General features: G+C 38.0%; 1 protein-coding gene across 21 annotated transcripts in view; it reads right to left on the reverse strand.

The window, feature by feature from the left end:
* AUH (AU RNA binding methylglutaconyl-CoA hydratase) overlaps positions 1-26,727 on the reverse strand; it is a 147,854-nt gene that overhangs the window by 37,809 nt on the left and 83,318 nt on the right. For 7 of the 21 annotated variants that reach the window (XR_014826394.1, XR_014826395.1, XR_014826399.1 and 4 more), the window contains one exon: positions 1,835-1,959. The exons of the other annotated variants lie outside the window; for them this stretch is intronic. The gene's annotated coding sequence lies outside the window, so the exon portion shown is untranslated. The remainder of the gene's footprint in view (positions 1-1,834; positions 1,960-26,727) is intronic. 21 annotated transcript variants of the gene reach the window in all.

Consider the following 26,727-nt stretch of genomic DNA (forward strand, 5'->3'; position numbering starts at 1 on the left):
AATGGCATAAGAGAGTCCGTGTCCTCAGTGGACAGTTCCATGTAAATGACGAAGGACGGAAAAACAGAAATAAGTAAAAAATGCAATATCTCAGAATACGGGCCTGGAGTTCAGTGAGTGCTCTGGTGGCTCTGGAAGGACTAAAGCCACAGTGTCTCTGTGACACAACTGAGGAAACAGTATCTCACAAACCCCCTTTTTCCTGTTACCTCACCCCTGCGGCTGTTCTTTCAGCTGATTACACAAAAGTTGTTTGTTCAGTAGATTTTTTTTTTTCCTCTTAGCAGTAACAAAAAATCAGCAATGTAACAGATACATTAATATATACTTAATGCTCAAATATCTTTTATCTTTGCTCATGATTACAAACATGGCATATAAAAGTATAAAGACCATGTTCAAACTATATTTAGAGTCAAAAACAGCAGTTAGTAAACAAGAAAGTTATTTACATTTTTTAAAAAAATCAGTGGTTCCTTCGAAATTGTAGTCGTCACTAACCGCTTCTTTCAGGAAGAAAAAATGGGGAAATAAAAATGTTTCCGTGCCGAGTGTGGAAGGGCAGAGCAGCTCTAACGGGACTGGCCTTGACCTGAGAAGGTAGGCGATACGTGGCCACCTTACCACATGGTGGTGATGCAGGGCACCCTTCAAAATTCAACCTTCTCCACGAGCTCCCACTCACCTTCCCAGGACTCGCCCACCCATCTGGTCGTGGTGCGCAGGTTTTTCTCACTCCTCTGAAAAATCTTTCCAATACTACAATCCCGTCCAGTCATGTCCTTTGTTCTACAAAGGGTCATAAAGGCTACTGCATCACTTAGCAAACATGTACTATGTTTTTTAAAGTTCTCATTCTCTGCCAGGTCTAGTGGAAGGACCAGGAATAACAGGAGAACTTTCTCCTGTTTCCACATATAGACCCAGTTCCATCTCCTGATCACTCTCCTCCCACCCCCCATCTCAGAGCTGCAAGATGCCTGACCCATGCATAAAGTCACATGTTTTAGGAGTATATGATTCTAAATCACTAACTAAAAACTTTAAAAACTGTTAACAGCATATTCATTATGTAGTTTTTTTTTTCCTCTGAAAAGCAGTATCCATAACTTTAATCTCATTAAATAGGAGAAAATTTCAAGTTTCCACTATCTACTGCATCACTGATTTTCTTCTTGATGCAGCTTGGCAGTCACCCCGAGACAAGCCTATTTAGACTGCGGGCCAAGATGTGCTGATGCGCCACCCAAACAGAAAAGGATAAGATTTCAGGTCTAGAGGACTCCTAATACACATCAACATGCCCCTCTGGGTGAAAGCAAACAGTGCCTGAGAAGGAGAAGAAACCACTAGTAAACAAGCTGGTGATTTTCCTCAGTACACGGAGAAGCTGTGAGCCCATCAGTGTGTTGGCCATGGCCTAAGAGCAAGGGCACTGTCCTGGGGTCTGGGGACTGAGGGTTGCTGGGCCCCAGAAGGGATGGCATTTCACTTTCCTGAATCTCAGGATCATCATCTCTTAGGGGAGGGAAGATGGATGACCTTGCTGGTGGAAATACTCGGTAAGATCAACCACGTTGGCCCCTGGTCAGTCTCCCTAAGTGTTATCGGCGGTGTTCCAAGGCCCCAAAGCAACAGGAGGGGCTTCAAAATTTTGGGGGTGCACCAACACGCATCTAAGTGCTGGGCTCTCGGCAAAAACAGGGAAATGAGCTCTTCTCTTCTAATTCCATCTCCAGTACAGGACTTTATCCTCCTCTCATAGGTCCTTCTACAAAGCAGAGCCTGCCAAAGTGCTGTGTTTTTTTGGAGGGTGAGGATCTTTACTACTTACAAAGTAGCTGGGTTTCTGAGAGGAGTCACTGGAGAATGGGAAATAGAAGTCAGTCACTGGCTGATCGTATATTCATTATAAAAGCCAAAAGCTGTGGTTTCCACTGATATAAGCTCCCAATGACCCTGTAAAAGAAAAAGGAAAAGGGAGCCAAATGTCGACTGCAGGCCAGGATAGTGTCAACTTTCCCTGTACTCCTGGCTCCTCCTCGACATTCTATTTCATCCCCTGTTAATCCTACGGCCCACATACATTCCATTCAGCAAATCTTTTGATAAATTCCTATGCTGATCAAGCAAAGAAAAATTCACACTGCCCCGGTAAGGGCTGTGACTATGTAACTGCAACTGGTAAGGGGTTCTATAAATATTTTCATTATTCCACTTCCTTCAAAGTCCTCTCTGCCCTTAAATGGTTCTCCAAGTCTAGTGGGCCACAAAAGCTGTTAAGGAAATCTGTCAGTCCACTAATCAATTTTTTTTTTTTTTTGTCTTTTTGCTATTTCTTGGGCCGCTGCCGCGGCATATGGAGGTTCCCAGGCTAGGGGTTGAATCGGAACTGTGGCCACCGGCCTACACCACAGCCACAGCAACGCAGGATCCGAGCTGTGTCTGCGACCTACACCACAGCTCACGGCAACGCCGGATCCTTAACCCACTGAGCAAGGACAGGGACTGAACCCACAACCTCATGGTTCCCAGTTGAATTCGTTAACCACTGCGCCACAACGGGAACTCCTACTAATCAATTTTCTTTCCTTTTCTCTCTCTCTCTTTTTTTTTTTTTTTTTGTCTTTTTGCCTTTTCTAGGGCCGCTCCCGTGGCATATGGAGGTTCCCAGGCTAGGGGTTGAATCGGAGCTGTAGCCACCGGCCTATGCCACAGCCACAGCAACGCAGGATCCGAGCCACGTCTGCTACCTACACCACAGCTCACAGCAATGCTGGATCCTTAACCCACTGAGCGAGGTCAGGGATAGAACCTGCAATCTCATGGTTCCTAGTCAGATTCGTTTCTGCTGCACCACAATGGGAACTCCTTCTCTTTTTTATTTTTTTTGGGTGGGGGAGGGAGTTATTTAAAAAAAAACCCTATGTATGATCAAGGAAAAGCTACAAGCTATATGGCAATAGTGCCTCGGAAAAAAGCATAAACCAGCACAGAGAAGCGATTATCTAGTGCTTATTATGTGCCAGGTCCTGTACTAAGGACTTTACCAATTCATTTAACTCCCTCATCAACTCTCTTTGGGTGGTGCTATAAGCCCTGCTTCAGGACCCAGAGGCAAGTGTTGGCAGAGCTGAGTGTTCAGACACCAGCTTGTGTCACTACTTCCCTATGTCTTTATTCTCTCTGAGGGCCACAAACACTGGGTGGCTGTCCTTGGGGAATCCCAGCTCTGCCGGGCTACAGGAGCACAAAGGATAGAGGATACTTGGGTTACCTAGGAGGTCACATACTGGAAATAAGGCAAAGAATACTTGAAGTCAACTCTATTAAGAGTAAGATACCACTAGATGTGGATACAAAACATGTTTTAACTAAATTGGGACAAAGGTATTATAAAACCCTAAAGGCAAAGAAATAAACACATTAAAATTGATCTTTTAATACAGACGTAGGAAAACAACTTTTAATTTTCTCATTTTTACTATAGAACTATACCTTAATCAAATACGTATAGATGAATTAGTAATGAGAACAGTCAATCTTTTTGTTCCTATACCAGTTCTTACTACTTACTAGTGGCTTTTTGTTTTTCATTTATCTTTTCCTTTAACTCTACTGTATGATTTATAATTTTTGAAAGTACACCAGGGTCTATTACTCTTTAGAAAATAATTTATCATACAATTCCCTAAACGAGGTCCTTTTCACTGCCTGAAATTATTAAGTTTACAAGGACTCTACAACAGACCTTTGGAAATACACAGTGAAAATCAAGCCTGTACTGAATAACTATTTCCACCTCAGGTGAATATATGTAAGTGATGTCTTCTCCAAGAGAAATTTGGAAAAAATGAGTTTGGCAGGTGCCATTCTCATGTTTCAAAGAATGCACAGGTGAGGGCTCCCCACATAGTATTATGTGAAGTGAGCAAACCACAACTCTCAGGATTAAGCAGATATTCAAACTTATCAATAAATCATGGCTTTTCATATCTCCCAAAAACTAAGTCCATAAATAATATCTTCTTCTGTATGGTGTTAACTTTGTAAACACATTCCACAGAACGTCTGTCAGAGCAGAAAATAAATTATGGACTATGATCAAAGAGGCAAGAAAATGGGAGATTATTACCAGGATGGAGGTAGCCCTGTGTGCCTCACTGCAGCGCCTCCTCTCCCAGAGCAGCCATCTCTCTGCTTCACCTGAATCAAAGTCTTGTCAGGTATGGGGAGGAGTTGGCTTTCATGGGGTTGTGGCTCTTCTGTGGTGCTGGAGAGCCAAGGAGGCCAACAGACAACAGGCTGCTCACTGAAGCTGTTCCTTAGCCCCATGTGGGGTGCATGTGAATTAACACTCAGAACCCCTTCTGACCAGGCCATCAGCGTTCTCTAAATAGATCACTATGCCCTGGATAATCCTGGCATTCCTTAAAGTAACACAAGTAATTCTCCTGCATATAAATCACATTTTAATGGTAATAAAGCAAGCATAATTCAAAGAAACCATAAATATGGTTTAAAAAAAAAACCATAAAAAAGTTAGCATAAGAAAGTCAAGAAAAGCAATTTAAAGAATTACATTTCAAACTAATTAAAATGGAAGTCAGGAGTTCCTGTTGTGGCTCAGGGGTAAAAAACCCAACTAGTATCCATGAGGTTGCGGGTTCAATCCCTGGACCTATTCAGTGGGTTAAGGATCTGGCATTGCCGCGAGCTGTGGTGTAGGTTGCAGATGTACCTTGGATGCTGCATTGCTGTGGCTGTGGTGCAGGCCACCAGCTGCAGCTCTGATTCAACCCCTGCCTGGGAACTTTCATATGCCACGGATGTGGCCCTAAAAATACTTTAAAAAAAAGAAAAAAGAATTTTTTTGGTATTCTTAAAGGTCCATATCCACAGAAATTAGTGGAAAGAATTTAAACAAAAGAAATGTATTCTTAAAGGTCCATATCCACAGAAATTAGTGGAAAGAATTTAAACAAAAGAAATGTGGTCTGCCTTGAGTGCCCAGGCCTGTATCAGAAATCAGGAGTGAAAAAAGTACCAAAGTGTGAAAAAGGTAATCTCTGAATGGTGTCTACAAATTTATTCTGTTTACCTTGATCTCCTAGATTGTGATTTGGAGCTAAAACCCTTAGGCACACTACGGCGTAAACCAATTGCTGTGTCAGGGAGCAGGGAAAATCTCCCTGGAGAAGGGGGCAAAGGGGCTGTGATGAGATGGGGAGAAAAGAGGAAGGTCATCCGCCCACAGCTCAACTCAAGGCCCTCCCAGCAACCAGCAAAGTCGCAAGTGGCTGAGATGGGCCCAGATATGGGATGGGAAGGGCAAAACTGGGGAGCAAAATTCACGTCTCCAGTGCCAGGGTGCGCTTATGCTTTCTTTGGTCAGTGATGGGAAGTACTAAAGGTTTTAGAGTAAAATTAACCTGCCAAACACAATAGGGACATACACGTGCCAAAGAGAAGACAGAACCCCAGAGACGAATGACAAAATGCTGGTGGCAGGTAATGGAAATCTGAATTAACAGACTGGCAGTGAAACAAAAATGAATTAAAAGACGGCTAGTTAAAATAGCAAAATGTTCAAGTTATCTCTTAGGTTAATACAAAAAGTAAGTAAAGAACTATGTATACTGGAGACCGTTTATGTGCTGTCAATGCAATATGTCAATGCACTTCTATTAACTAACAACAATCCTGAATGGCAAAGTGAGGTATCAATACATCTACCGAGATCAAATATCCTTAATTAGCTACGTGACCCTGGAGAAGGTTCTAAGGTTCAGTTTCCACATCTGTGATATAGGAGTAACATACCTCTTAGGCAATAATGAAATAGGAGACAGTGGGATAACTTCTACCCCATCTGTGGATGCAACAAATGGACCTGGAATCTAGCACAAACTCTAAGGTCAACTAAACCTGATGTTTATAGCCCACAGCTGAAATGTTTCAAACTTGTCACACAAAAGTTGCAGTGAGATTTTAAGTTCAGGCTTATAAAGAGTTTATATATTCCAGAAGTTCCCATTAGACTTCTGTTAGTCTTATAAATTGTATACACTAATATGTATACATTTCTCAGAATCAGAGCAGATTAATTAAATGTTGGCGTGCTATCAACCCTCAGAATAGTAAATATAGTCATAGTTAAACCCAGCATAAGAAGTTTCATAGTTGAAAACACCTAGGAGTGATATTAAAAAAAAAAAAAATCCTGAGTATATCTTTTGTACGATTTTTTTTAAAACTTCAATACTTTCAATTTAAACTGTCCTAAAAGAGTAGTTTTTCCACAAAGGTATGAATTATAGTTACATCATGTATTTCATTTAGTTCTACAGTTTACTTGCTTTTAATTTGCTGCTCAAATGTGTAATATGTGAGTGATGGCAGCACTACAAAAGAATGTGGTTTTTAAAAGAAAAAGCTTTGCACAGCTGCTTGTAATAAAATAACCAAACCTCACAGCAAGGGCTGATTAGATAAAGATAAATATAGTAACACATGCGTAAGTCTGAAATAGATCTGAGAAAAACTGCTACAGAAGACATTTCCATGACTATCCTGACAAGCAATTTTTAATGATTAAATGTGCCTATGCATGTATACGTACATGTTTTGTATCTAAAAGCTATTTATAATGCTCCCTTACAGAATCATAAAGTTGATTTTTTCAAAAAAATTTTTAACTATCAAATGCTAACTTGGCACACAGCAAAGCTATCATTTAGAAATGATGTTCATTATTTAAAATAAAAGTATAATGAGGATTAACTTAGAAAACGTCTATTTTTAATTTCTAAAAACAAGATAATTGCTCATGAATTGAGGCAATATAAATTATGCAGCTCTATTTAAAAAATAAATGAAGGACAAGTTCTAAGTTATGGCATTTTATCTCCTATTTTATAGGAATTAAACATAATTAAATTTAAATAATGTCATACAAGCATTTTATTTCACTTTCATCTTATTTTGGAAACAATAGGGATTGATCATTTGTAATATATGGAAGTATTTGAAATTGCTTTTGGTTAGTCTATTAAATAAGTTAGTGAAGCTTAAACTGTTAAAAAAAAAATACATCTACCCAATTGCAGCAATTAAGCTTATGGTTTATTTACTGGCTTAAAATAAACACTTCATAAAATCTATCCTAAAATAATATTTGCTAATAAAACTATGACCAAGATTATCCTGAAATTTTATACTTCTTACAAAGAGACAAGTGGGACTTCCACTGCCACCCCTCCCTACTTCTGTTCCCTAACTATGTATATATGTGATTCTATTTCAGGAATTTCTATTCTGTACGTCTGTTCTCACACCAGTATCATGCTGTCTTGATTTCTCTAAAGTAAGTCTTGAACTCAGGCAGTATAATTCAGCCAACTTTGTTCTTTGCATTTTCATAAAAATTTTACAATCAGCTTCCTACTGTATACAAATAAAAAAGCTAAGACTGCACTAAACCTATAAAGAAGTGACATTATAACAATATAGCATTTTCTGATACATAAAGATATAATGTCTCTCCATTTATTTCAGTCTTCTTCGATTTCTCCCCCCCATGTTTGACAACAGATCTTACACATATTTTGTTAAACGTATTCCTAAATATTTCATGTTCTTTGATGCTACTGAAAATTGGAGTGATTTTTAAATTTCACTTTGCAATTGTTCATAGCTAGTATACAGAGGTACATACAATTGACCTTTATATACTGACCTTGTATTCAGAGACACTGCTTGATTTGATTACAAGTTCTAATAATGTTTTTGGTAAATTTAAGATTCTCTCTGAACATGAACATATGGCCCTTGTGAACAGAGAGTTCTTTCCAATCTTTATGCCTTTTATCTCCTCTTCTTGCCTTACTGTCCTGATTAGAACCTACAATATTGAATAGAATTGATGGGAATGAATATTCTTGCCTTGATTCTATTATCTGTGGGAAGGGGTTCAATTCTTCATCCCATCCCTGAATATGTTAGGTGTACATATCTGATAAAAGCCTTTGGTTAAATAGAGGAAGTAACCTGCTATTCTGATTTACTAAGAGGTTTTTTTTTTTTTTTTTTTTTAAATCATGAATCAATAGTGAATTCCGTCAAATTCTTTTTCTACAAATACTGAGACGACCATTGAAGTCTTCTTTTACTATAGTATGATGAATTACATTGGGGTTTTTTTTTGAAATGATTTTTATTTTTCCATCACAGCGAGTTTACAATGTTCTATCAGTTTTCTTCTATACAGCAAGGTGACCCACTCATACATACACATATACATTCTTTTTTATAAATCAGATTAAATCCCACTTAGTTACATTATCATTTGTAAATTTTTTTTTTTGAAAAATGAGTGACTATTTATTCACTACTGACTGAGGACTGGATCCACGGTGCATGGAATGGTCTTTGTCACTTAATTCCATACAGCATTATGCAATTCAATCAGGGTGGATAAATGATGGCGCTACATTACAGTCCATACAAAGAGGAAGTGGCAAGGCAGGGCAGATAGGAGGTCTTCAAGCTCCTATAATATTACATTAGAGTTGCTCACGTCACCCCCAGACTCTTGGCATTTCAGACACAAGAAAGTTCAAGGGAAGAAATACAGCCACAGAGTCCTGACTCAGAGAAGCAAAAGTCAACTCTTTGAACATTACAGTCCCTCTTCCCAGCATTCAGAGCAACATTCTTGAATGGAACCTCCATCAAGGGCTTGTATAACAGTTTACCTCCCTCATCCAACTTCACTTCTTATATATTATTTAGCACATTGGGTTTAATGTGCTAAAACTTGGTTAAGAATTTTTGTGTCTGTTTTTATGAGGGATACTAGTCTGTTGATTCCTTTCCTTGTAATACCTTTGTTTGGTTTGGCAGGAAAGTAATGAGGGCCTCATTAGATCTTTTCTTTCCTTCTCCATTTTCTGAAATAACTTAGGTGGAATTGGTTAATAGTTCCTCCATAAATGGCTGATAGATTTCACCAATGAAGACACTATGCCCAGCATCTTCTTTCTGGAAAAAAACTTTAATTACAAATTCAGTTTCGTATAAAAGTATAGGTGTTCATATTTTCTATTTCTTCCAATGTCAGTTTTAGTCAATTTCCTGGTACAGTTGTTTTTTAATATTCTCTTATAATCCTTTAATATCTGCAGAATTTGAGACATAACCATCTTTTAAATCCTGACATTAATAATGTGTTTGAGTTCCTTTTCTGGTTTATTTCTTGATTATCAGGTTAGCGAGCAGTGTTACCCCCACCACACCCCATTTTTGAAGAATTGGCTCTTGCTTTTATTTATTTTTCTCTATGGTTTGTACATTTTTTTCGCTATTTTCCTCTTTACTAAAAGTAGTGGTTCAGTTCAGTGATTCTAGAGCTTTTTGTTTTCTAATATAAGCTTTTAAAACTATAATTTCTCTCTAAGCATTGCTTTTAGCTATGTCCCACAAAATTTAATGTTTTCATTTTCTTTAAGTTCAAAATATTTTCTAATTTCTTTTGTAATTTCTTCTTTGACCCTTAGATGCACTTAATATTCTTTTAATTTCCAAGTATCTAGAAGCTTTTGATATATTTTTTCAGTTACTGATTTCTAATTTAACTTTGCTGAGGCCAGAGAATATAGCCTATTATTTCATCCTTAAAATGTATCTTATGGCTCATTTTTCTATTTTGATCAATATTCCATGTATAACCTAAAAAAAAAAAAAAGTGAATTCTATAGCTGCTGGGTGGAGTACTCTGAAAAGAGCAGTTAGGCCAAGCTGTTTCATAGTGTAGTTCAAGATTTCTATATCTTCACTGATTTCTTTCCATTTGCTCAACCAATTATGAAATTTCCAGCAAGAGTAGTGGACTTTTTATGTTTCTTCTTTTCATCTTGAGAACTTTTGCTTCGAGTATTTTGAAGTTCTGTTATTATAACAGAATACACACTTGGAATTGTTATGTCTTCCTGGTGAATTCATTCTTCTGTTATAAAATGTCCCTCTTTAACACTAGCAAGATTCCTTATTTTTGAAACCTAGTTTTCTGATATAGATATGCCAGCTTTCTTATTTATCATTAGCAGGCATATCTTCTTCCATCCTTTTAGTTTTAATCTATCTGTATCTTTGTAATTAAGAAGCACAGCTCTTAGAAACAGTATATAATTGAATCTTACTTTTTTAACCAATCTTTTATAAAGTGGTTTACAAATTATGTTGTATATAAAATTTTATGTTTAATATAATTATCATTATGATTGTGGTTTAAATTTACCATCTTGATGTCTGCTTTCTGTTTTTCTCATCTGATCATTATTACTTGTTCTTTTCATACCTTTGGGATTGAGCACTTTTAGTATACCGTTCTATCTTCACTAATGGTTTACTAACATTTAATTTTTCTTAAATGGCTGGTAGACTTTCTCAAACAAGGTTTTGTGAGACAATAAAGCCAACAGGAAGTGATACGAATGAGTGTTTTTACATGTCCCAATGACAGTACATTGTTCTTAGATGCACAGAAGTTAATTCATTATGTACAGTAAATGTCCTGAAGCATTAGGGCTTAGTTTAGTTTTTACAAAGTTCAGAAAAGTTTTGGTCATTATTTCTTTCAAGTATTTCTTTTTCCACCTCCACTGTGAGCACTGAAACTCCAGGTACTGCCCCATAAGTCACTTGGGCTCTGTTCTTTTTTTGTTTTGTTTTTTTCAAGTTTACTTTTTCTTTGTGCTTTGGTTTTGGCAGTTTCTACCTCTAGGTCTTCAAATAACTCTTCTCCTGCAATATCTAGTCTGCTGTTAATTCCACCCATCAGTTTTTTCATTTCAGAGACCAATCTTTAGCCCCAGAAGTTCCAAATGATTCTGTTTTACATCTTCTATTTCTCTTTTCATTATGTACATTTTATTTTAAATCCTTGAGCACAAATATAAACAGCTGTTTTGAAGTCTTTGTCTGCAAATTCCATTACCTCTGTCGTATCTATTTCCATTCACTGGTTTTTCTCCTTTGTCACATGTTTCTGCTTCATCTTGTCTACTAATTTAGGATTGGAGGCTAGACATGAACTATGGCATACACTGTATTCAGCTGTTTTCCTTTAAAGCACACTGGACTTTGTACCACAAGCAGTTAAGTTCTTTGTAGTGCAGGGGAATCCTTACAAGGCTTGTTTTTTTAAGCTCTGCTGGTGCATGTTTTGAGAACTCATCTTAAGGTGAGTTGGCCCTACTAGAGCATAATCCTTTTGGATATGTACTTAATTCACACTGTGTCCTACAAAGCCTCACTTCTCTGCTGTTCAAAATTTGATTTTTTTCCCCAGTCTCTCTTGTGTGAAGTCTGGGAATTTGGTCTGCTTATAGTTATCTGGTCATTCTTCACCTGGCCTTGTAGAGTTTTATTTTATGTAACCATATCTTAAAATCAGCAAGAAGTCAAGGTCACCCCTGTGCAAGTTTCTTGAACTACTGTACTGTATATAGCCACATCCTCTCCTAGGCTGTAGCTCATGCATTTACTCCATTTCAGCCTTCCAAGACAGACCATCTCAGAATGCTTGGGTTCCTCTTTTATCACTTTGTCATCTAGAAAATGCCTCTAAGCAGAAAGCTGAAATTCAAGGATATTCCTTGTTTGGTTCTTCTCTCTCAGGGTCATAGGCCTATACTATCTGCATTCAGTTTCTGAAAAAAATTTGTTTCATATACACGCCTAATTTTCTAGTTATTTAAGTTAGAAGGGCAAATCTGATTTCTGTTACTCCAACACAGCTAGAAACAGGTGAGGGTGCCCCTCTATAGATTAGAAATTAAATTGAAGCTCTAGATTGGGCTAACGTGAGAGGGGGGTGGTTCTCATAAATACCCAAAAGTGATTAGGAAGTTACTAGATCAATCAAGAATTCAATCCATGAATGAAAAAGGACATTTTAAAAAGCTCAGTTAAAGGCAGTAATAGGAGAAAAACAAAATCATTTCATGTTTATAGTTCACTTAGTTCATACTGTTCAACACAGTTTGTTCTGTAAACATATTTTTGCATAATGTCATCAAAATACATTACAGTTTTCGAAACATCTTTAAAGGGTGGTTTGTATATTTAACACTTGACAACCTTACATTTATACAGTTACGTTTCTATAAATTTAGTGTAAACTTAAGACAATTTACCTTGAATCTATTTTCTAGTGGAAGCATTTTTGTGTAGTATTATATTCCTAATAATGGAGAGGTTACCTGAGGATAGTAGGATCATTTATAAGAAGTAGCAAAACCCTGGCTCAGCTGCCATGGACTTCCTGTCTCCTCGAGCACAGTGAACATAAACATGGCCTCCAGTACTCTCTCCATGACGAGTAGGCTCATGAAAATTAATTTACGGCCACTCGTACCCTATGTCAATAGCTGAACTTAAAGAGCAACCGACTGGGCCAGGTGCTACTCTCAGAAACTTCACATACTTTACCTCACAAAACACTTTGGCTTTGGTACTTCCATAATCTTCACAATAAAAACAAGAAAACTAAGTCCCACAATTAGTGGGGAGGCTGAGATTCATATCTAGGTAGCCTAGTTTCAGAATCTATGTTCCTAATTATTGCATCAGGCGTTGGCAAATTGGCCTGCGGGCCAGCTGCCTGTTTGTAAATAAGAAGTCGTTTCTGCCTGGCCAAGGGAGAATAGAACTTTTGGAAACAGTCACATAGAAAGGCCCCAGTGAGAAGGTTGCTTGAGGAGGGATAACAGGAACTGTCAATTCCAGTTAAAAGGAACAAAAGCAGTGACTAGTCATAGCAACATCTTTCTTGAGTGTTAGAGACCCAGGGTTGTGTTGAAGTTACTGCACAGTGCTTCTGTGTTCCAAGGTAATCCACATGTTCTTCCTAGTGAACTAACTCTGCCATAGATTTACCTTCAGAATATAAAACGCACAGCAGAGGATCGCACACAGATTTTCACTGTTGAGTCAAGTTCAAAGGACCAATTAAATGTCTATTTGATGCGTGGAATGCAGTGTTAGGAAAAATTCTGCAGCCCATCCTCACTCCAATACCATGCCTTACCACAATAAGATAACATTTGTGTCACTAATGTACTTAATCTACCAGATTCAGAGTTGAATTTCAAATCACTTGAAATGAAAGTGAGCTGGATTCACTTATAATCCATCCACACAAGTGACAGTATAGAAACACATACGTTTTCATCAGGAAAAAAAGTACTGGGTTTAACAATGGAAAAAACAGTTGCTCAACCAATTTTGTTACCATTGTTGTCCAAAGGGATGACTCAGTTGAAAAAGCCAAGAGGAGAGCAAAAGTATTCATACTACTCTATTTCCTAAGGTCATTATCACAATAAATCAGACTATTATTTATTAACTTATTACTTTTAAATTTATTTTAGGGCCGCATAATTGGCATATAAAAGTTCCCAGGATAGGGGTCGAATCAGATTTGCAGCTGCTGGCAACAGAGGATTCAAGCTGTGTCTGAGAACTACACCACAGCTCACGGCAAGGCTGGACACTTAACCCACTGAGCAAGACCAGGGATCAAAACCACATCCTCACGGATACTAGTCGGGTTCATTACTGTTGAGCTACAACGTGAACTCCCCAGACAATTATTTATATTGTTAATTCTCTTCACCAATTCTTCATTATGGATCTGGATTAGTGAAACATTAGATTAGAAAGTAATTCTAAATGTTTTGTTTTCTCAAAATATGTACACACAGAACTATAATAATATAGAAGAATTTAGATGTTTCCATCCTTCCTGCATGCCCTGAGTCCTAGTTTCCAGGATAGAATTTCTGATTACTCTTGTTTTTTGCTCCTCTGATAGTTCTATACCTCTAAATAATAAACTTAATTTAGATTTTTAGATTTAATAACTTTATGTAACATCCATTGATTTTCCTAGATTCAAAAATTAGAATTTAGTTCATCTTCACCCATCTTCATCTTTATCTTTCTTTAACCCTTTTATTCATTATCATTTTAAGTATAGAGAATACAATTAAATTCCTTGTTCCACTAAGCTGACTCTGTATCTCAATTCCTCACTGATCCTGGAGCCAGAACACACTTTTTCTCTGTCCTTCCACAACGCACCTCAGGTCAGAGATACTTTTAACATCAAGAATGTAATCACTTATATCTTGAATTAACAGCAGTCAAATCTTCTTTATCAGATTGATTCTAAAAGTTGAAAATTAACAACTAGCCATCTACATTATGATGTGTAAATATTATTTAATGCCAGGCCAAGAGGTGTGCTAAAATTACATTTCAAATTCTTTACAAATCCAATGTCAAGATCTCCTGAGCACTCCAAGCAATTAAAAAAAAAAAAGGGTCTAGTTTTAAAATTAAATGGACCCGTTTTCCTCACTAATTGCTTAAAAGCATGGCCTTTCTTCCCATATTTAGGCCACAACAGGAGTTTTTCCTCGGGTTTCTAAGTGCTTCCTTTCTGGGAGGGGGTGGGTGACAGATGTCATCCCCAAGCCGTCAATCCTTTTCCCCTCAGGTGTCTTACACTCCTGCTCCAATTTGGAATGGTTGTTGTCTGGACCTATTTTATTGCTGTTATTCCTGGATTGTTTTGATGTCCAATTAGGTTAATTCCTGTATTTCCTTAAAGCCAAGTTATTTCTTTTTCTTTTTTTTTTTTTTTTCGGCCACACACACCTGCAACATATGGAAGGTCCTGGGCCAGGGACTGAATCCAAGCTGCAGCTGAGACCTACGCCACAGCTGTGGCAACAATGGATCCCTAAACCACTGTACCAGGTTGCAGATCAAACCCGTGCTTCAGCAGTGACCCGAACCACTGCAGAGACACTGCTAGATCCTTAACCCACTGTACCACAGTGGGAAGTCCCAAGTTATTTCTTAACAAGGGTCCTTGAGAAGCTAATTTTTCTAGTCCTTGTATATCCGAAAGTGTCTTTATTCTGCTATTACAACTCAATAGTAGTTTGTCAGGTAGAAAATTCTCGGTAAAAATAATGTGTTTATTTTTAGATTTTGTTCGCAATACTTATAAGCATCCAGTGCTGAAACAGATAAAACACTGCTAAATGAGTTTGATACTTCTTCATACACAATTTTTTTTCCTTCTCTGAAAATTTTTACAATCCTCTCTTTATCCTTGAAGCACTTACAAATACGTACATACCCATGGGTGACTTGTCTGCATTAATTGTGCGGGCTCTCAGTGGGTCCATTTAATACAAAGATGTGCCTTTTCTGCACCTGGGAATTATCTTCCCTTCCTCTTTTGATATGTTCCTCCTTCGTTTTCCCTTTCTCTCACTTCTACGAAGTCAAATGTCAAACTTCAGAGATTAATTTCCCATGAACCTCTTCTTGCACTTCTTTTGTCTTTGCTCTACATTTTGAACAATTACTTCAACTTTATTTTAAACTAAATAAATAAATCTAATGGCCCTTTCTTATAATATAATTGCTTCTGCATTAGCTGTTGCCTTCAGGTCTGTTCTTTTTCCTTTCAAGCTGTCAATTCTCCTCATTTATGATAACCAAGTGACCCCTTGGTTATCTGTTCATTTAAGATGGAAATACTGGAAAATGGAATTGCTCTCCCCTGCTCTGTTAGTTGGTCTATAGAAAGGCTTCTTCCTTAGTTGGAGGTTCTCAACCCTGTGTCTGACCAGGATAGGAAGCTTTACCTGATGTGAACAGAAAAGAACCTAACTTTTGAGCAGGAAACCTCCCCCCAAAAGAAGGGCTTTACAGTGGTACCAAAACTCCTTATCAGAAGTCTTTATTTTTTGAGTTTGGTTTCATATCTAAAGCAGAATCAGTTTTCGCCTATTTTGTACATGCTAGCTGCCTCTGCTTTAAGTGTGTGTGCACGCATGTGAGTGTGAGCACAGGGCACTGAGAGAGTGGGGTTGGGGGACTGAACTGTACTACGATTCCATAAATAGCCTTTAACTGTACCCTGTTTTTTGGAAAACTTGTATCTAAGTTGTAACCTCTGCCATAGCTGCTGGGGCTGAGTCCCTCTCCAGGATTCCCTTAGAAAGACTGCTTTCTACTTCTCTGAAGGGCCCTTGCAGTACACCTAGGTGAGATCTTTCCCGCCTGTCTCATCTCCAACATTCCCAAAAAGTTGTTGAGAAAGCTCTCTTGCAGCGCTGTGGCTTAAGGATCTGGTGTTGCTGGAGCTGCGGCACAGGCTGCATCCGCTGCACAGGTTCGATCCCTGGCCTTCCACATTGTGGCCAAATAAAATAAAACAAAATTACTGAAATTTCTTCTTTGTTAATGATGCCTCTCTCTTTGCTTTGCTATTTACTGGTTAGTGACTAAACTTTTTTCCCCTCCTTTACAGTCTGTGCTTTATTTTTTTTTCCTTTATAATGATTTTTATTTTTTCCATTATAGCTGGTTTACAGTGTTCTGTCAATTTTCTACTGTACAGCAAGGTGACCCACTTACACATACATTTATACATTCTTTTTTCTCACATTATCACGCTCCATCATAAGCAACTAGACATAGTTCCCAGTGCTATGCAGCAGGACCTCATTGCTTATCCACTCCAAAGGCAATAGTTTATATCTATTAACCCCAAATCCCCAATCTGTCCCACTCCCTCCCTCTCCTAACTGGCAACCACAAGTCTGTTCTCCAAGTCTATGCTTTTCTTTTCTGTAGAAAGGTTCATTTGTGCCATATATTAGATTCCAGATATAAGTGATATTATATGGTATTTGTCTTTTTTTTTTTTTTCTGACTTACTTCACTTGGTATGAGGGTCTACAACAAATACTAACAGACAGAAAAGGAGAAATTGATGAGAATACAACGACAGTAAGAGACTTTAACACCCTACTCACACCAATGGACAGATCCTCTAAGAGAGAAAATCAATAAGGCAACAAAGATCCTAAATGTGCTTTCATTCTGATGAGGTTTTAAAATGGGCAGTTGGCAAATGACAGTGCTGTGCCTAGTCCACCTTCTTGACTGGAAGGCTTAAAGATTTTTAAGCCTAGAGTGAAAAGTCATACTCACACCCCAAAGTAGAGAGAACAGCATAAAGAATGTCATGCACTGATGACTAATTCTCAAAGATATTTTAAGCAAACAAAATTTGATCATTGGCAGACTCCTCATTAATAACCCCTGCTGAGTGAAGTCCTCTGTGACTAGCCTTTGGGTAAGAATTACACAATACTGAAAAAATCATTTTGTAAGAAAGAATCTGTCATATAGTTTGATTTTGTAATCAGGGCAAGAGTTCCTTACACCATCTGTTGCACGGGATTTCACAGAATAACTGTCCAGAAGGAGACACAGGCCCCAGAGAGGCAATCTTCTTCTTTTAATAGGTAAGAGGAGCTCACGACTTGGGTAGGTGTTCTGGGGGCACACGCAGTCACAGGCTGGGGCAATCCCATCTTGCCCATCAATTAATGGAACAGGCAGGACCCTCACCCTCTTTTAACATCTTCTTCATTGGTGACTTAAAAGGTTATATATAGTTTAATATAAATACTGTGAAGGCCAGACTGTTAACTTTACATAAAATTGTAAAATAAAATGAGGTTTTTCAAGAAACTACGAGCATGTGACACGTGTTCCCTTTTAGGTCTGCTTTGGTGGGAAGGTTTGGAAGCACAAAGGAGTAAAACCAGATCTTCAGCACATGGCGCAGGTCTCTTTATTGTCAGGCCAGATAGCAGCAAAGGAAGTGTCAGCTTAACCCACTAATACATCGCGAAGACTCAGAGTTAGCAATGCGCGTGCTAGAGAGATACCCCAGCTTCCAAATGTAAAATTCCATGGACAACTAGCACTTGTATGGGACCCTGCAGTATATAGCACAGTTTCTAAAAGGTAACAAATAGAATAAACCTGACCACAGCTTTGTAACAGAGATTTACTATTACTCATTTTACAAAGAAAAGCTCAGAGACCTAAGTAACCACCACACAATTAGTAAATGACGTAAATTCAGTCACCTTTAACGCCAAATCTTCACCGTGTAGAGCATGGCCTGTCTTTCCCTTTGACTGTTCACCTGTTCCCTTTTCGTGGTGTCTGGTTCTTGTTCAATGGCTGTAATAGCCAATAGAATAATCCAAGGTTTTCGGATGTATGTTTTCAGTTGCCTGCATTTTTTTCTGGCCCTCATCTACTTACCCCATGAAGCCCTCGACAAGTGGAAGCAGGTGTAAAGCTACTGCTAGGAGAACACACCCCATGAAGCCCTCTATAAGTGGAGGAAGCCTTCTACAAACGGAAGCAGGCATGAAGCTACTGCTAGAAGAACACACCATCTCCTTGGGTTGTGTCTTCAACTAAAAAGATCAGCACATTCCACTCCCATGTCCCATTCTTGCTGGCAGTGGTTCAAGGACACTCAAGTGTCACATGGGTGATGTCTGATTGCCTCTTCTCAGGTGCAATGGGTACCCCCAGGCAACAGGGAAGAAATCCTAGTCTCTTTTCCTTCCTCTGTGAATGCTGCCTTCCCTAAGGCTACAGCCACCTTTTTACACTAGTTCTTAGGAGGAGAATAATAGTGAGGTTTGGCTGGTTCTGGCCCCTCTCCGCAAATATCACATTCCCACCCAGAACCCCTTCTCTTGGACTCACAGATCTGTCCCACTAACTCTTGGCTTTGGATACACACTGATCATCAAACACCAACTCCAGATGACTCTGAGGATGCCCTCTAGGAAGGTAAATGTAGACTAAATGTAAAACTAAAAACCAAGCATATATTTAACAAACAAGAACATAAAACAAGACACAAGTCAACTTCCTGTCGATAACATTACCCTTAAAAGTTTACTCAAAAAACATTGTTTTCTTCTATACTTGAAAGCAGAAAGCACTTCATCCAAACTTTGGATTAAATTAGGCTTTAGCATTATCGCACAGCCCTCCTCATCCGATGGAACATTTCTATGACAAGAACATCCTCTAGGTTAAGCTCATTCCAACATAACTCACTCCTGTGTCAGGAAGGAGACAATATTTAAAGTGTCTGCAAAACCTATGACTATGCAGAGAACACACATGCATACTTAGGCTGAGAAAAATACGATAGTCCATATACATATTTTTTTAAAACCCTAAATTTCTATTTATGCTATTATACCAGTTGCAACTATTTCATAGTCTTCCTTTGAAAGCTGGGGTACCTCTCTAGCATACACATCTAGGTCTTCTGGGGTAAATCCATATGTACGCAATTGTGATGAGTCTATATTCACACCTGTTGTGCATAATTCATCTAAACATAGAGAACAGAAGAGAAGCATATATTTAATAAATAAGAATATAAAACAAGACACCAGCCTGACCTTAAATATAAAGGTCATATACATATGCTTCAGAAGAGAAGCATACATTTAATAAGCAAGAACATAAAATAAGACACTAGTCCGATTTTTCACCAGGTTTATCCTACTAAGGGAATATCATTCAGATAATTAACCCCTTAAATGCTGAGAAACTTCCCTTGTAAGAAATGGATTAGCTACAGAAATGTTTAACCGTCTAGAAGGTGGAATGCAAAAAGATGTGACGGTCAGAAAGTGATCTAATATAAAAACCAAGTAGTGACAGATCTAAATATAAATGGTCAAATTTTCCATTTCACTAGTTCATAATGACTGAAAAAAAAAATCCAATTTCTTCTCAACACGTAATTCTTCCAGCAATATTTTAATTGTTATGGAAAACAGATATCTTCAACGATAAAAGTATACTTTATTCTATATGGGTGAATTTTAAAACGGAATGCTTCTAGTTTAGTCATCTTCTAACCCTAGAATTGTTGCTTTAAAATTACAAGAGGGAAAATGAAGCACTTATTTTGTTTATTTTTTTTCAAACCTACACATGATATGAAAATTCAGTTGAAGAAACATTTTATTGTGGCTGCCCTTTTACGACACACACCATCTGGTAACTAACTGGCTTTAAACACGAGGGCACTGGGAAGCATTCTACAACTCGGCAAACAAAAGATGCTGCCAAATACCTCTATAGCCTGCTATCCAGACATCTGCAAATCATGTCTTCAAATACTAAACTCAAAAGAAACAAAAAGTGATCGCCTGGCAGGGTGTACAAGGCAAGTGTAAAGAGACTGTCTCTAAGCAATGGAGTCTGAAACTGCCACCGCCTGTATATTAGACAGCAGATACTTTTACTAACATTAAAATATCCCTTTAGGTTTGAAAGGGATGTGCTTCTTTAGCCAATTAAAACTCTAGTGAAGGTGATAAGCAACTAAAATCGACTCTGATTCGTATAAAGAAAAGGGGATTTCTGGAAGGCTCGTCAAGAATCAAGGGAGGCTCTGAAAAATGACAGGCAGACACCCATCCAGACAACCTGGCAATGCCACCATCAAGGTCATGCTGTGGAAGCTCTACAACCACCTGAGTGTCCCATGTGAGAGCACCCACACTGGAGGAGCTCAAGGTGCCATGCCCCAGGGCTCCCTCCCTTGTGGGAACAGGCCCAGAGTTCTCTTCATAGAAAGAAACTGGAGTATGTTCAGAAAGGAGAATGGAACGAAGCAGGCAAAATACATCGAATGTCTACTTACTAGAGATCACCAACAACATAGCAATACTGAACTATTTCTCAGTGTAATTTCATGAATTTAAGCCATAGTCACATGGTTTGGCTCTCAAAGGACTCAAACCAGATGTTCCCTACAGGGCAATAAAGGCATAAACGCCTTCTGTTTGGGCTCTACACAGAATTTTTGTTCAATTCAGATTGTGATCATTATGAACAAAGAATCAATCTGTGACAGACTGTAGTGCAGCTTATCTGGTGCCATGTGTGGTACCTCTCAAATCAAACACTGCAGTTATTCACTCAAGAAAATATACTTGTACACAATCCAAATGAATTTGCAAATGAGTTCTCATCACTTTGATACAGAAAATACGTTTCCCTCAACACTTTTCAAAATACCTATGCTTTACCAAGATATTAGTATTTATAGCAAACTCAAAATAAACCAATGGGACCTAATCAAACTCACCAGCTTTTGCACAGCAAAGGAAACCATTAAAAAAACAAAAAGACAATCTATAGAATGGGAGAAAACAGTTTCAAATGATGCAACTGACAAGGGCTTAATCTCTAAAATATATAAAAAACTTATACAACTCAACAGCAAAAAAACCCAATAACCTAATTGAAAAATGAGCAAAAGACCTGAATAGACAGTTCTCCAAAGACGATAATACAGATGGCCAACAGGCACAAGAAAAAAATGCTCAACATCACTGATTATTAGAGAAATGCAAATCAAAACTACTATGAGGTACCACCTCACACCAGTCAGAATGACCATCATTAACAACTCAACAAATGCTGAAGAGGGTGTGGAGAAAAGAGAACCCTCCTACACTGTTGTTGGGAAATGTAAATTGGTACAAGCACTATGGAAAACAGTATGGAGGTACCTCAGAAAACTAAATAGAGAACTACCATATGACCCAGCAATCCCACTCTTGGGCATATGTCTGGACAAAACTTTCCTTGAAAAACACACATGTACCCATATGTTCATCACTGTACTATTCACAACAGCCAAGACATGGAAACAATCTCAATGTCCATTACAGATGAATGGATTAAGAAGATGTGGTACATATACACAATGGAATACTACTCAGTCATAAAAAAGAACAAAATCATGCCATTTGCAGCAACATGGATGGAACTAGAGACTCTCATACTAAGTGAAGTAAGTCAGAAAGAGAAAGACAAATACCATATGATATTACTTATATTTGAAATCTAATACAAGGCACAAATGAACCTCTCCACAGAAAAGAAAATCATGGACATGGAGAACAGACTTGTGGTTGCCAAGGGGGAGGGAGTGGGATGGACTGGGAATTTGGGGTTAATAGATGCAAACTATTGCCTTTGGAGCAGATAAGCAATGAGATCCTGCTGTGTAGCAGAGGGAACCATATCTAGTCACTTATGATGGAACATGATGGAGGATAATGTGAGAAAAAGAATGTGTATATGTATGTGTGCCTGGGTCACCTTGCTGTACGGTAGAAACTGACAGAACACTGTAAACCAGCTATAACAGAAAAAATAAAAATCGTTAATTAAAAAAAAGAAAACTCAACTGAAGCTTGCTACCTTCCAACTAATAAGTATTGAAAAGAAAGCAAAACATTCTAATATGATCAAACTACCTTATTAGCAAAAAAATTACTAATGTATTAAGTTGGATTTCATGTATCTAGAAAAAATTAAACATTCATAGTTCAAACAGGATAGGTATGCAAATATTTATTAGAACAATACTCTAAAACCCTTCTTTAAGACAGTATTTACAAGCTCCCCTTCTCAAATACTCCGCATTACGAAGTTTGGAAACACCACGTACATGGAGTCCTGAGGAGTTAACTGAAAGGACTTTGTTTGTTTGTTGGAAATGATGCCAAAAATAAATCGGAAGTTACAGCAGCATTCATCCAAACCCAATCATAAAATACTTTACAACAAATTAAACACAAAAAAGCATGCTTCCAAATGGTGGCTTTGGTATGTGCATTTGCTCACAGAGACAATTAATGCAGGCAGCTGGTGCTAACCTTCAGTAAGTTTCAATCAAAGCTTGACAGCTACCAGTTATATTTCACACAGGGTAATTATAGCAAATGGCATTTAGGCTTAATGTTCTGCCATTTCTTTTTCTTCTGGAATGTAATCAACAAGATATTAAGATTGCTTCTGGTTAGCTTTTCTTTAATCTTCACACTGACAAAAATAAATATTCAATCATAAGGCATTTAGCAAAAAGTCTAGGTGGAGAAAAAAGACCTGACATTCAGTAGAATTTTTGCTATGACAATAACTTCAACAATTGATATATTTATAGCTTTTCTGCATAAAATATATTAGTCATTTCATAACGAATTATACAATCTTCACTATGCTTCTCATTTTCTACAATGCCTAGACTTTTCGACATATATTGTGCTAGCATATAAGCATCAGTTGAAATGTTTTTTTGGATGTTCAGAAGGAAAAACCACAGCAGTTCCCCCAGAGGTTATGTTACTCTAAAACCCAGTGCTCCTACACATTCTTTGTGTATGGTAAGATAACTAATACAAACACTAGACAATGACCATATGGTCTAGATTTAACAGACAAGGTGCTTAAATTTTTATAGTAAAGTATTTAAAATGCTAACTCATACTGAATGTACTTTTTAAACTATATTCCACAAACGACTGCATATATATATATATATATATATATATATATATATATACACACACACACACACACACACACACTTAATCTCATTACACCTATACTTGCTGAAATGAATTCAGGCTGCTCTTTGAAAATTCTGCCTATCTATCTGTGCATCTGTGCCATCACCGTCCTGCACCAATCAGCACATCTCCAGAATCAAAGTGGTCCAGAAGCTCTGCGAGCACCTTGCTCCTTCCTGGACCTCCCAACTGTTTCTCCAGAAACGGAGCGAGGGTTCCAGCACTCTCCCTTCCTCTGCGGGTGAGACCATACGGACTTCTCATTGTACCCTCCCACATCACCCCTTACTCTCATTCTCATGGCCTTTTGGTTTTGCACGCCTTCTCTCATCTCTTGCTTAATTTTGTCATCACCACGTTTATTACCACCTAACATGACTAGATATTTTATTTATCAGTCTGCCTCCTCAAATATAAACTCCATGAAGGCAAGGGTTTGGTCTCTTATTTAATGCTATATTTTTCCAGCCACTACAAGTATCAGGTACCTAATAAGAACGCAATAAAATACTAAAAAGATAAACAAATGAATATATCTCACAGACCTGTAAGATCTATAAGCCAGGCTGCCAGTCCCAGCCTACAGCAGAGAGGCTTACTTCTAAGTAAGGACACTGCCTCCCAGGATTTGGACAAAGCCCCCACACCACTGCCAGAAGGAAGCTTGCACTGTCCTACCCTCTGAAAGTCAAGCTTCAAACTCGAAACCCTAGGCAGAAACCTCTGCTAGCACATACCCACCAAAATCTATTCGGCAGGGACCCACAGATTTAGAAGGAGGGATTCAGATGCTGGGAAGGCAAAAAAAAAAAAAAAAAAATCAAAAGGTACCTTACAATAGTGATGTAAACAAACTTCACTTGGTATAAATACCAGGGGAAAAGCTCTTCTGTGGAATGCATTATTTCTCCTAATATCCGCATTACAAAGGATTCTGCTAACTGGACTAGGAAGAAAGTGTCAGTGAGGTTCATTACCACTGTATGTGAGAACAGTTTAAAATGAATATGCTAAATTTCACATATTTGAACAACTTAGATTTCTGCACTATCAACTGGCATTAGAAATGTTACATTTATTTCAAGTTACACAAAATAAAGGCACCAAACTAAGTGTTTTAAATCCTCTACGTCTCTATAGCTCAACTGAAATGTTTTTCAAGGCATCAAAAATAACATGCGTGTGTGTACATTCATGAGGCAAATCAGCAAAAAATAATTGCACAGTGACCCAAATACCAGATTGGGAGGGGCTGACTGCTCTAGTTACAGAGCAACCACTGACTCATGAAAATTCAGTTCTTGCATTTTAAAAGGGTCTGAGCTCTTTAACACTTCTTTTTTTTCTGCAGCTTTAATTTTGTGCAGCCAACAAAATACAAAAAAAAAAAAAAAAAAAAAAAAACCTTGAATCTTAACCTACTTTCTTTTCTCTCTTCTCAGAGGTGTGAAAGGGCTGGCCAGGTATGCTTGAGTTTTAGAAACACAATCTGTTCCTTTCTTCCTCAGCCTTCTTAAAGTTCAAATGATAGGCCTATGAAGCCCCTCTCAAGATCTGCCATTCAAAGCAGGGAAACAGTTTTTACATGTTTTTGGAATCTGAAGAATTTGTCCCCAAAGGGCACTGAAACATGTCTAGTTAAAAACAAACTACAATAAGGAAAGCAACAGAAGCAGAAAACAAATGTACTAAACACACAGGTAACCAGTAGAAACGCATTAAAAAATATGTATATGTGCGTGTGTGCGTGTGTGTGTGTGTGTGTGTGTATAAAATTTCTGGGTATACCTCCTAAAAATCCTAGAAAATGAAACATTCAAAGAAAGCCAATTTATTTCATTCAAGGAATATTTATTAAGCAGCTATCACTTTATCACTTGACAAACACTGGGCTAGATGTTGCTGTCACAGGGATCAACAAAATTGCCCAGTTCCTTTCCTGCTAGCGCTCAGTTCTACTGAGGACGAATGGAGGACATAATCAAACCAGCAAAGAGATAGAACTTGTTGAACTAGGTAAACAAGGAGGCCGTTAGGCTGGGTGGCTCTAAATACCTTGGTGGCCTATGTAAGCAAACCAAAGTAAATGCCTCAAAGTTACAAAATCAAAACACTAAGAACAACCAATCACAAACAGCCAAACAGACTTTCAGTTATACAGCCAATCAATAATTTCCTTACTTTGCCTCTACTTTTTCTCTATAAAAGTCTTTCCCTAAAGCTCTTGCTGGCATAGTGCTAACCACTTTTAGCCTGTGACAACCCAGTTCAAATCGATTTTTTGCTCTGACAAAGTTCTTAAAATTTTACTATGCCTCAGTTTATCCTTTAACAACGAATTTCTTGAAAGAGGACAGGATATTATAAAGTTCTTATTTCAGTACCTAATGATGTGATCTTAACATGCGCTAAATAAAAACATCCAAATCTTCTCAGATCCTACAATGTGGATTTTTCACGGAATTCTCAAAGTTGTCAAACTGATGAATAAACGCTAAAATTTTATAATTGCAAAGTCAGGTGTATGAAAACAAAGGTAGAACAAAGTAAATATGAGACTGGCAGCTCAACATAATTTAAGTTTCTGAAAAATAATGAACTTAGGAGTTTCCATTTGTGGCTCAGCAGTAACGAATCCAACTAGTATTCATGAGGACGCGGGTTCAATCCCTGGCTTTGCTCAGTGGGTTAAGGATCCGTCAGCTGTGGCATAGGTCAGGCGCAGCTCGGATCTGGCATTGCTATGGATGTGGTCGACAGCTACAGTTCCTATTTGACCCCTAGCCTGGGAACTTCCATATGCCATAGGTGTGGGCCTAAGGAGAAAAAAAAAAAAGTGAAATAAATAAATAACTTAAATCCATACTAAATAAACCTATGTAAATTAACACTAATGATAAGATGAAAATGAACTTTATATAATGCAGAGAAGAAAAACATCTAGTAAACAGACAAATATATGAAACTGAAGCACCGAAAATACGCCCAAATCCACAAAACTGCCTTACCAAGCTTTACGCTTTAATTCTACAGTTTGGAAAAGCTGCTGTTCAATTAAGCTAGGCTATGTGGAAAACCCCATTGGAATACACTTCCTGAGCAAGGCAAATGACGCTATGCCCAAGACTTGCCCTTCTGGCAGAATTGAAGAGGAGCAGGTACCCCTAACCACACAGAATAGAGGGACAATCTGCTAAGCAAGGAAGGGGCAAAAGGAGCGAGAGAAAAAAAGACCTTTCTTTATAAACACAAACAGCTTAGGCAGGATACTGATGATGAGAAACTAAACCACTACACATATTGAGTCCTCATTACCTACCAGAATACCTTTAAAGTGCATGTCCGTTTATTCCTTTCACCCCATAAT

The sequence above is a fragment of the Sus scrofa genome, chromosome 14 (genome assembly GCF_054392235.1).
Source record: "Sus scrofa isolate SSC_HxYL_T2T_F1_AM1 chromosome 14, Sscrofa_HxYL_maternal_Yorkshire_Landrace_v2.0, whole genome shotgun sequence".
Taxonomy (NCBI): Eukaryota; Metazoa; Chordata; class Mammalia; order Artiodactyla; family Suidae; genus Sus; species Sus scrofa.